This window comes from Brienomyrus brachyistius, chromosome 8, assembly GCF_023856365.1.
Source record: "Brienomyrus brachyistius isolate T26 chromosome 8, BBRACH_0.4, whole genome shotgun sequence".
Lineage (NCBI taxonomy): Eukaryota > Metazoa > Chordata > Actinopteri > Osteoglossiformes > Mormyridae > Brienomyrus > Brienomyrus brachyistius.
The window spans coordinates 2516911-2528400 of record NC_064540.1 but is presented as its reverse complement, the minus strand read 5'-3'; positions in this window follow the sequence as shown (position 1 = coordinate 2528400).

Sequence of the window (11490 nt, the reverse complement as noted above, 5' to 3'; positions counted from 1 at the left end):
CCCAAAATCTGAAGCACTATTTCAGTCCACGGACATGACGTATGGCTGACAGCAGCCAGTCATAACACAGTAAAGGCGTGTGCAGAGTAACACAGGGCATTCAGCACTGAATTAAACGCCATTCACCTGCATGGCAGGCCTTTTCCAAAAAGCATTAAATAACTTCTCAGTTGACCTGACCGACATGATCGAATTTTTTCTACGGCAATTACAAACATAATTAAAATGACATAAATGACTGCCACCGACCAGTCATGTTGCAGGTATTTTTTGCCCAAACATACAAGACAATTAAAACTGGATTCCTTAATCAATAATTACTATTACTACATTTACAACAGTTTGAATGTGTATCATTTGCAAGGGTATAATTGTGGGACTACAGACTTATTATTATAAGGTCATGTTCATAACTTGCTACTGTAGCTGCTGTCCTAGTGAGTTTGCCTACTTTTCTATTAGACAGACAAATGAAGTTAATTATCAGTAAATTCATTTTTTCAACCTCTTGCCCTCCCTCATTAATGTGTGTCTATGCCCAATTGTGTTTCTGTAGATCTAGGCACGGAAATGCTTGTCATTGAACTCTCTCATAATTAGCTACGTTTCTCATTTAAATGATTATCAGATCATTTAAATGAAAATGAAATCACCGCTCCATTCGTGACACAGGGAAAGTTATTCATTTAAAAAATTGTTTTTTTTTTAAACCCCCCCCCAGCAAAAATAGCCCCGAATGAGGCAAAACATTGTGCACATTTCAAGAGGAATTGACATAATGGCATGGTGGCTGAGTGGAGAGCGCTGTTACCTCACACTTTCAAGGCTGAGGGTTTCAGTTGTGGAGTTTACACATTCTCTCTCCCAAAGACACGCAGTTAGGCTAATTTGTATCTCTAAATTTCATATAGTGCATAATGGTGTGAATGCATGTATCTGCCTTGTGCCAGACTGCCATTCTGTCCAGCATGTAGGCTCCAATTCCCCCCCCCCCCAGGTCAGGTTGAGGAGCATGCACTTGTGTAAGACGTTGCTGCACCCACCACACGACAAAACGCCCCGGGGACCCTGGTTGGCAACTCCCACAGGCCGATACGGGGTCCAGTCCCACCGCCCAGAAATGGCCGTCTATCTGACACAGCCAGGTGTCACGTGGGCGTCACCTTGGCCTGGTCCAGCCACTTGGGTCCTCGGATCCAGCGAGCCTGTTCACTCTCAGGGTATCGTGCCACAAGGCCGTAGTGCCTTAACTGATGCTTCCTCATTGGAAGACTTGGAGGGGCGGGGGCAACTACCACCATGGTGCCCCAGAGTGCCCTACTGACTGCCCCTAAAAAGGTAAAAAAAATAAATGGTTAAGGTTGCCCCTTTACACAATAATTTATTAAGTTGTGTGCCCTTCTGGCAATGTCGAGCGGGGAGAGAGAGAGAGAACTGGTGGACTCAGGGGGGAAGCAAGAGGGGAAACCTGTCCTCTTTGTTGGCTGAGACCGGCTCTAGATGACCCCGAATAAGATAAGCCATGACCGCATTGCTGAAAAAAACATTTCTAAAGTGTCCTAAAGAGTGGCAAAAACTATTGGTTGCCCTTCACATGTTCAGTGCCGTCTATGGTGCCCTCTTCATGTCAGATGGTGTGTCCTATAGAACAAGAGAATGCGATGAGATGTCTTAATGAGTGTCCTTCTTGAGGACAGCATGTGAGGCAGTGCCCTATACGTATAGTTTATATAGTTTAGCCCTTACGATGGGCTAAACAGGCCCTGTGGGTACCCCGTCAATGGAAGAGGGTGCCAATATGAATTGCCCTTTATGCCACCCCTACTTGATTAAGTGTCCCAAAGGGTGTCCTTTCCAGTAGAGAAAATGGGATGCAGTGCTATAAAAGGTGCTCCTAAGTGGCGAGAAAACATGATGAAGTGCCCAGATAGGTGCCCTTCCAGTGGATGTGATGCGATGCAGCGCTGTATAGCATGTCCGTTCATGTGTGAGAGTTCGAGTTGCTCTTCCAGTAGCAAAAATGGATGTGGTGCCATATAAAGTGCCCTATGGGAGGGTGGGTGTGTACACATCATGCAATAGGTGCCCTTTTCAATTTTTCGACCTGCCCTTCAAATAGTCTGAGTCTGCCACTGTGCTCCCTCACGATGCAGCTAATGTGCCTCATTCGGGACTCCCAGAGCAACCGCTTGTTCGATACAAAGTCAAACCAGAGGTACCGAAGGATTCTCTGAAGAGACACAGTACTGAAGGGGTCCAATCTTCATTTCAGGTCACTAAATAGTGTCCATGATCTGTAGCCATGCAGCAACACAGGGAGCAGCAGAACATTTCTGAGAGGAGATCCAGAAACAACAAACTCACAAACGCACATACCGTAGTGTTTGACTTAACTGGGAAACAGAATGTTCATCAGACTCATCCAAAACTGCAAAATTTGCATGTTCTTCTCTATGACCAACAGAAGTCTTAATGTATATTTGTAGGTAAAGTGGAATAAAATATTAAAAACAAGGTGAAATCAAAGGCTTGTTTAACTTCTTTATCTTCATTACAATTAAGGAAGACCATGCACCTGGTTCAAACATTCAAACAAATCAATAGTTTGTATTAATTAAACACTATACAGAAATGTAGGTCCTTTACAATAATTACGTTCACAATGCCTTTATAATGTATTCATAGAACATTTAATGTACCTTCATAATGCATTCATAGAATGTTCATAAGCAGCATGTAAGTATACCTCAACATTTTAACATATACTAACGGCTTTAATGTACATAAATCAAACAATAACATTAGAGGAGTGCGGTTATACTCCTACTGCCTAGTGCCTACGACCGAATCACAGCCGTGATATATTGGAGTACAACCGCACGACTTGTAAGTTATTGCTTTCATACAGCGATCGAGTAGTTCATCGATAACATTTATAAGTAAAAGTGATAAGATACAGCATCTTTTGTTTATTTCTTTAAACATTTGCGGGCTTCTCCCCAAAAATAGTTCCTTTAACGTCAGCGAAAGTGGGACGAACTATCGCGTCCAAACCATCCGCATACCCGGAAAGTTCATTACCGTTTTAGTTTAGTGTAATATCGCATGTGCCTGCAGTGATACGACTAGCCAGCTTATTAGCGGAATAACTTTGCATTGTAAATTAAAACCATGCCGCAGGTCTAATAAAAAATATATTATGCCGCAGGAGTGGCGAAGAGATCATGAGGCAGACAACAAAGTTAATTTATTAACAGACACTTTAATTGCACGATCCTCAAAAGGACAGCGGAAAACAACGAGCGAGAGTAAAGAATAAACTCACTTTCACACACAGACTGGGATTCTTTAAAGAGACAAAAGTGGATACATACAATAGAGATAGAGCGCAAGGAGTCATACCTGAAAACATGTTTTTCGTTTCAGCTGTTTATAACAACTTAAAATCCTAAACACATCGAAATAAATCCAACAAAACGAAATACATATGGACCTTTAATTTATTCTCACTTCCGCCTACGTTTTTGAATCAGGTGGAACCTGTGCAGGTTCTCAAATATCTCGTTTCCACCAAAGCGGAGCTGGTGCTGGTTCCGGTGCTCGTTTTCGTTTGGTGTCCTTTGAGAACCAGCCTGCGTTTTCACCTGTTTCAAAAAAGAACGGTGCAAAAATGTTACGTAGGCGGAAGTGAAAGTAAAGGTTTAATCTACATTTCGTTTTTTGGATTTATTTTGCCGAACTGAAAAAATGACTCGTTGCACCTTGTCTTTATTGCCAGTATCCACTTTTGTTTTTTTAAACGCCATAATATTTACTTATTGGACTTGCGACGTATTCATACTTTATTATTAAATCTGGCCAACAGAACGATGTTTCGTTTTTCTCAGAATAAAAAAACGATGTAATCTTATATTTTGGTATTTAGATACACCTATAAAGCGGCCTGATACAGCTGAAGTGAAATGTTATACTCCGATAACATCATTCATAGAACGCCTCTTGTCAAATCAGACATTTTGGTAGGAACTAACTTGCATGATAGCAAACACTTCATGATAATAGCATACATTATAATGGAATAGTGTTTGTTTTCAGTGAATAGTAAAGCTAAGTTAAGGTTCGTCACTGTGCAAAAGTCTTAGGCAGCCAAAGAAAGCAACGTTTGAATGATATTTAAGTTGGTGTAAAACTATGCTGTTATGCCTGCCAAAGTGTGTTAGCCATTTTAGAACCTCTGCTAAAATCGACCCCATCATTTCCAGCAAACGTACAATATACCCATCATGGTGACCCATGTATTTTTTGACTGGACCACTAGCACACCTCATATAGCTAATCAATATCTCATTGACTTTTTAAAGTCAATTAATGAAATGAGCTGGTGGTGAAATTTAATAAATACACGGAATTGCTGAGGTGCCCATGAGGAGAGTTTAGGGAACTGAAGCGATGTTCATCTAGCCGTCCGACAAGACACCAATCACTTTTTGGAGAACAGAAGACATTTTTACTAGCTTTTATTGTGACTCTTAATTTGCATATGTTCTAATGTTAGCGTTTTTTGTTCTAAGCAAATGTGCTCTTACTACCTAGATAAATAGCTTTAAACATTTCTTTTCACTGCCCTTGACTTCTGCACAGTACTGTATGTTAGGATGTTAAGGCATACAGTACTTAAATGCTGCTCATGAATGGTCTATGAATGCATTATAAATGTACACTGAATGTTCTATGAATGCAATATGAAGATGTAGCTAATGTAAAGCGTTACCGCAATTTGTGTAATGCCTTTGTGTGCACAAGATAACTGTAAGTGCAAGGTCTACAGAGCTATATTCAATGTTTCTGTTCTCTCACCTGTTAATTATCTGTAAATCAAAGGCAACAGAAACTGTAGGCCAGTGAGTGATGTTTACTGACAGAAATGCAAACATGCATCAACACCAAATGCTGCGATTAAAATTAGGAGGAATCTCATTATTCCTGGACATCAGAATAATTTATTCTGCCTTGGCTGCATTCCGATCGACTACGAAATAATTGCCACAAGACCAGTAAGGAATTAATCATGCTGACATTATTTTGCTATATGCAAAGAACCTTAAGCACCGACTCCTATAGGCCTAATACATACCAATTTCCCCATGATATAACCGCTATATGAAAAAAGGCAAATCACAAAATAATAAAGCCTTAAACCTTAAGACCTTTAAGTTTGTCAGACCACAGACAGTTTTCACAGATCTAATTGTAGATTTTAATTATCTTGCCGTATTACTGATTAATATTGCATAATAGTTATCGGTGTTTTATTGAACCGTATTTCATCCAGGTTTTATATATAGCACTATAATTGCAATTTGACTTTCCGGCACAGTAATCTACATGTCACGTTCCAAATCTGACACCCAGGGAGACTTTGAATAGAGATCAGTTAATAAATAATAAAGCAATTATGATTCTATGTGCAGGCTGATTGGATATCATTACTGAACCAATAATGACTGTGCTACCAATTAAATTTTGGTTGCAAAACTGTCTGTTAAAAAAATAGCATGGTCAGTCAATGAGGAGATTGTTCTCGAATGATGGGTCTGTGTCCTTACAGCATCTGTAATCACCATACGGTTTCATCAGTGGGAGCAGTAGCCAAATGGAGGTGGTCATGAACCATGTGCATGACAATCCCATGCATGGAAGGTTTTGAAACCACATAGAGTGTGTGTTGTAAGTCGCATTGTGTGTTCCCGCTGAAGTGCGTTGACGTGCAATGGCTGCAGGTCCCATTGCAGAAGCCTTTTAAACCTGTTACGCCTGTTAAAACAGGGCATGAGCGGTAGACATTAGTTTGTGTAAATCAGGCTAATAAGTTGCACACAGAATGTAGATAAATGACACCAAATTCAGAAGAAAGACACAAATTTGGAATCCAAAGATTCAGATCAGAAAAAAACTGCTGTCTCACACAGTCGTTTACACACATGTGGCAGAGTACATAAAGGTTAAAAAGCTGATATCTTCACCAGTAATTATACAAGGTGTGTTCATGCAGGCACTGACGTGCTTTAATTATATGTGAAGTGTGGGGCACGACCACTGGATAACACACCACACCTAAAAGCCCTATTATACAGAGCTATTATTGTTACAAAAGGGGACTTTAATAACTTTGAATGGCATTTCCAAAGCTTCAAATATTAACGTGCGACAAAGGTCACTTCAGCCTGGAGGCAAGAGGATGTTCACAGAAAGTGCAGAGGTGGAGACAGGTCAAACTGCTACATATGGGGCTTAAATCCTGGCAAGGCGTGAATGTGAGTATATTGAAATTTGGGAAGTACAGGTACATAGGAATTTTTTTGGTTTTCCTTCTAGACATGTACAGCTCGGGGACTGGCCACAGGGCCGGCCATTAATCTGGCACCACTGGAGTGTGTTTGGGGAGCTTGCTTAAGGGCACAATGCCGACGTGACAATACTGCTGTTAGCAGAATTCAAACCTGTAACTTTGCAATCATGGTTTGCATGATCTTCCCGTCTGGAGGATGTTTCCTCCCACATGTTTGGGTGAATCAGTCTTCAGAGAAAAAAAAACTATAGATGAATTAATGATTAAATGAAATACTTGTACAATTTTATATTGCAATCCCATTTTGTTTTTTCCCCAAATAAATTATTTCCCTCCACAGTATTTGAGAGTGAAACTTGCATTCCAAAATCTGAAGCACCTTAAGAACATAAGAAATTAACAAATGAGAGGAGGTCATTCTGCCCATCGAGCTCGTTTGGGGAGAACTTAACTAATAGCTCAGAGTTGATAAAGTGTTATCTAGCTCGGATGTAAAGGAACCAAGGATATTAGCTTGCGATACACTAGCAGGAAGACTATTCCATACTCTAACTACATGCTGTGTAAAGAAGTGCTTCCTCAGATTCATATTAAAATGCTCTCCTACTAATTTCCACCAGCAAAACAGTAAAAAGCCAAAAAAAAATTCAGTCAATCAATGTGAAATATGGCTGACAGCAGCCAGTCATAACACAGTAACGACATGTGTAGTGTGACACGCCATTCAGCACAGGATTTCACACCATACACCTGCATGTAGGACTTTCCCAAAAAGCATAAATATCACCTTCTCAACGTCATGATAAAAATTTTGCATTCAGAAAGCACACTAACCCAAAGCTGCCCATAGTGTGCGTTTGTGTGTGAGCGTTTGTGTGTGAGTGTTCGTGTGTGAGCGTTTGTGTGTGAGCGTGTGCCCTGCCGTGGACCAGCATCCTGTCCAGGGTGTACCCTTGCCATGTGCTGTCTGGGATAAGATCCAGGCCCCCCACAACCCTGAACTGCACAGGCAGTTGGTAGATGGATGAATGGCTTAGCTATTCCAGGAAACTAATAAGCGGGGCCTCCAGAAATCCACGAGGGATGACAGTGAACACAAAGACACACTGCATGTGGGATACTTCTGGGTGCATTTTCACTGCCCACTTAACCAGGCCATTCTGGAGCCTATGCAGTGAAGCACAGGTACATCCTGAGCAGAACATCCATCCATCTCAGGGCATTTTAATTCTTCTTTCTCTCTCTCTCTCTCTCTCTTATATATATATATGTTCTTTTGCATTCAAGGTGTCGACTCTGAATACTGAATGTTCACTTACGGCTTAATGTATCCCAGACCTTGATATGTACTGTTTTTACTAGGCAGTCAACATTATTCGCATCACGTGGGGGTAGTCAGAGTATTCTGGCTCATTGGTATATATTTATAGGGGAGACCGATGACAGTTGTTGATTTTGTTCATTTTTTATAAAACTAGGAAAATGACAGAATGGAAAAACCTCTTTTTTCCTTTCAATGTAAACTTGTATTAGTTTGCTAGTACATCAGTGTTGTTTGGGAGAATCCAAGTCATGCAGGAAGATTACTGTATCCCTTTGAACATTCAACAACTATAATAATGACGTCTGTATCAGGACAACTAGACTGAGTAGACAAGTCTGTCAGTTCTTGATAGCACAAGAGCAAGTGTGAGAGGATAATGTTCCCATTACATTTTAAAGGTACACCCTGGGCACTGTTAGGCTAAATAAGTGATGCAAGATGGACGTCCAAAATGGCACTTTCCTGGGGGTGCGGTCCGACAGCCTTCGACACAGGAGCAGTTTCCTAGACAAGTAGCCAGCTCAGCAAGAGCCGGGGAAACAAAGAGGCACAGGGGAGAGACCAGCCCTGGCAGGGTGTACGGGAACATGGTGCAGGACGGAAGCGTGAAAGCGGATCAGCACAGCAAACGGGAGGCACTCTGCAGAGGGGCAACAGGTGTTGCCCGGGGTGGGTGGCGGAACAGGTGGAGAGCAGTACACTATTATATGGAATTTCACGCGTGTGCATGGTCAAGAAATGCTCTGGCAAGAACATAGGGTAGTTAAACTGGTACACATGGACTTCTAACCTGAAGGTTGCTGGTTCACGTCCCAGAAGAGGAGGAACCCTCAATGCAAGACTGTTACATGGTGTGATTCATTCCAAAGATTACAGTAAAAGTGGTCATATCTTGCCACATCTGGACCATGGCACTGCCAGGTTGTTGAATGTTACTCTTCAAAGACACTGAATTGTCACACGTTTCTCATGCCTACTTTTAGTCCTTTTCTACACACACGCACTAATGATGAGAGAACAATGGAGTGGTGTAAGATGAAGTCGAATATTCAATATTCAGCAAAAGCGATCACAAGGTAAACGATGGCAAGGTGAAAAATGGCGGAACAAGCGGAAAGACTACAAGGGAGCGCCGCCCTGTAGGCAGACACAGGAACTGACATTTCTTTGGCAGTTATTTATTTACTTATTTTTTATTGTCTTTAGTTAGGTTAATGCAAATATAACAGTATTATTAGCTATTATTGTACTATTTCTTTCCTGACATTTTAGAATTGTACCGATTACTAGAGCTTCTACTGAATCAGATTTATATTTAGTTTCAAATGACGTCTCAGAAGCAACCTGCAGGTCTTTGCATCTCCAAAACTCAAAGTGTGTGGTGAAGGACTGAGAACGCAAGGAGAGCGACCCTGCGCACCTTCTTCTCCTCTCACTGACACGGATGAAGAGTCAGGCGTTTCTGGCCAGATGAATGTCTTCGTTCTTCACCCATCAAAGCGGGAGAGGCCTCAGCGCCGTCTACCCCGGGTCCCCGTGGGCTTTTACCTCGCGCTCGTGGAAAAGCCGGATTGGTTTTTAATGAATTGGAAAAGCTCCCAATCTGATGCAGTTGGAGATAAATGAACTGAGAACTTCCAGCCGTCGCAGAGAAAGGAATCAGGCCATAGTGCGACTGCTGCTCCCAAATCAGACTATGTCAGATTGTTTGAGAGTTGGGTCATAGGAATAATGATGCGATTATTTACGAGAATAATTCTAAACGATTTACTCTGATTTACTCTCCTCCCCATCAGATTCTCCTTCTCCAGGTTCATTAAATAAAAACATGTACAACTTTACAATTGTTTAACTACATCTCAAAATACCGAAGACATAATGGGGACAATATTTTTATTCAGGCAACAGAGCTGCAGGTAACACAGTGACCACAGACCAGCTGTGACCTGAAGGTCACTGACTGAAGCCCCAGGAGGCTTCGTGTTTTGCTTCTTGGAGAAGGTAGTTAACCTAAAATCGCTTCCGTATCTGGAGAAACTGTTGGTTATTTGACATCAGTGTCATTTAAATGTGAGTCTCACATACTGTGCAAAAGTCTTAGGCAGTCAAAGAACACTGTTTATATGGTCTTTGCATAAAACTATATCGTCTGTCAAAATGTGTTGGTTTAGCCATTTTAAAACCTCCTCAAAGTCACACCAGTATTTGCAGCAACCATCCAGTAGTTGTATTTGTTGACTTTAGCCAAACGTGATACTATAGTGGTTATTAATACCTCATCAATATATTTAGTTAATAAAATGAATTAAGTGAGCTGGTGGCAAAATTTAACCAACACATGGAATGGCTGGGGTGCCCTTGAGGAGACGTTTGGGAACTTAAGCGGTGTTCATCCAGCCATCCAGCAAGACATCCGTAACTTTCTGAAGCACGTTTTCATTGTGTTGCCGTTTGTTCTTATTCCAGTGATTTTTTGGGCAAACATACACTTGCTACGCCTTTACACACGTTCCTTAATGGCCTAAGACTTTTACACAGTGCTGTTCCTTCCCTTCATCCTTAGCTTGCCTGAAGCCAGTGGTTTTTCGGCCCCCAGAAGGCCTGCCCCTCCAACCCCTACACCTGCCTATGCCTTTCAGATTCTCCTGTGCTACCTTCGAGCCCTGGATCACTTATCACAGGATCCGTCTGATGAGCCGACGGCATTACGGCAGCTCACACATGGGAGCGACAGTTTAGACGAAAGTCTGTCTTTTAAGCCTTTAGCGTCTTCAAGAGACAGACCGGATCTTCCAGGCACAAAGTAGGTCTCATTCATCTACCCACCTCAAGAGCTACGGGCCCCACAGTCACTCCGGGGGAGGGAAACCTTAAGTCAGGAAGCGGATACCTGGGACACGCACCATGTACCTATGACAGGTGGCCCCAAAGCGCAAGCAAACGGTGCATTATTGAAACAGACTGACTTGAGAGCGGGCGATTTACACGCTATGCGGGGCTGCAGATTGGCACAGCCGCTGATGTCATCGCTCCCTACAGACTCCGTTCAATTCAGAGAGCCTAAAAAAAGCAGATTACGTCCCCGTCTCCCCCCTTACAACCTTCCCCCAACCCCCACAACAGCTCTGGAACAAAAAATGTTCATCCTGTGTCTACCTCTGTCTTGTTTTAAGTTTTAAAGTAGCCCAGATGCATTCTGGGTATCCAGTTGAACTTTTGCTCAATTGTTCAATTTTGTTCAATTATTTTGACAATTGAACATCAGGGCATCATATGTGGAATCTCTCCCTTCCTGCCTCCACCTTTACCGACAGAGGCCCTAAACCCATTCCTTTGAGACAAAACAGATTAATCTGTGAAAATCCAGTCTATAAATATGCCCCACGTGACCAGTCAGACCAGCACCAGACAATGCCTGCTTGGCACTGAAAAGCTGGCCCGGGCTCAGCTGTACCGAAACCTTCGTCATGAATAGTAAATCGAATTGAAATTCCCAGGTTATCGTCGTGCCGAGGATTCGTCGTCACAGCTGCAGAAATCAATTTTACATGCAGTCCGCAGATGTTTCACCCCAAAGGTACAAATGAACCGCCGGACCTATCGATTAGAGCTCCATCAGAATTGTAAAATAGAAAATCTCCAAGACATTAACAAAAGAGTGGAAAAGACAGTAACTTACTAAACTGGAATTTATTAGCTGCGGCAGGAAGCACTTGGTATTACACAACTTCCTGCTCTGAACGCCCCCCCCCCCCCCTTTCCCCACAACTACCCCCCATCCTCAGCGATCAAACCTGACCGGTCGGCCATTTCAATG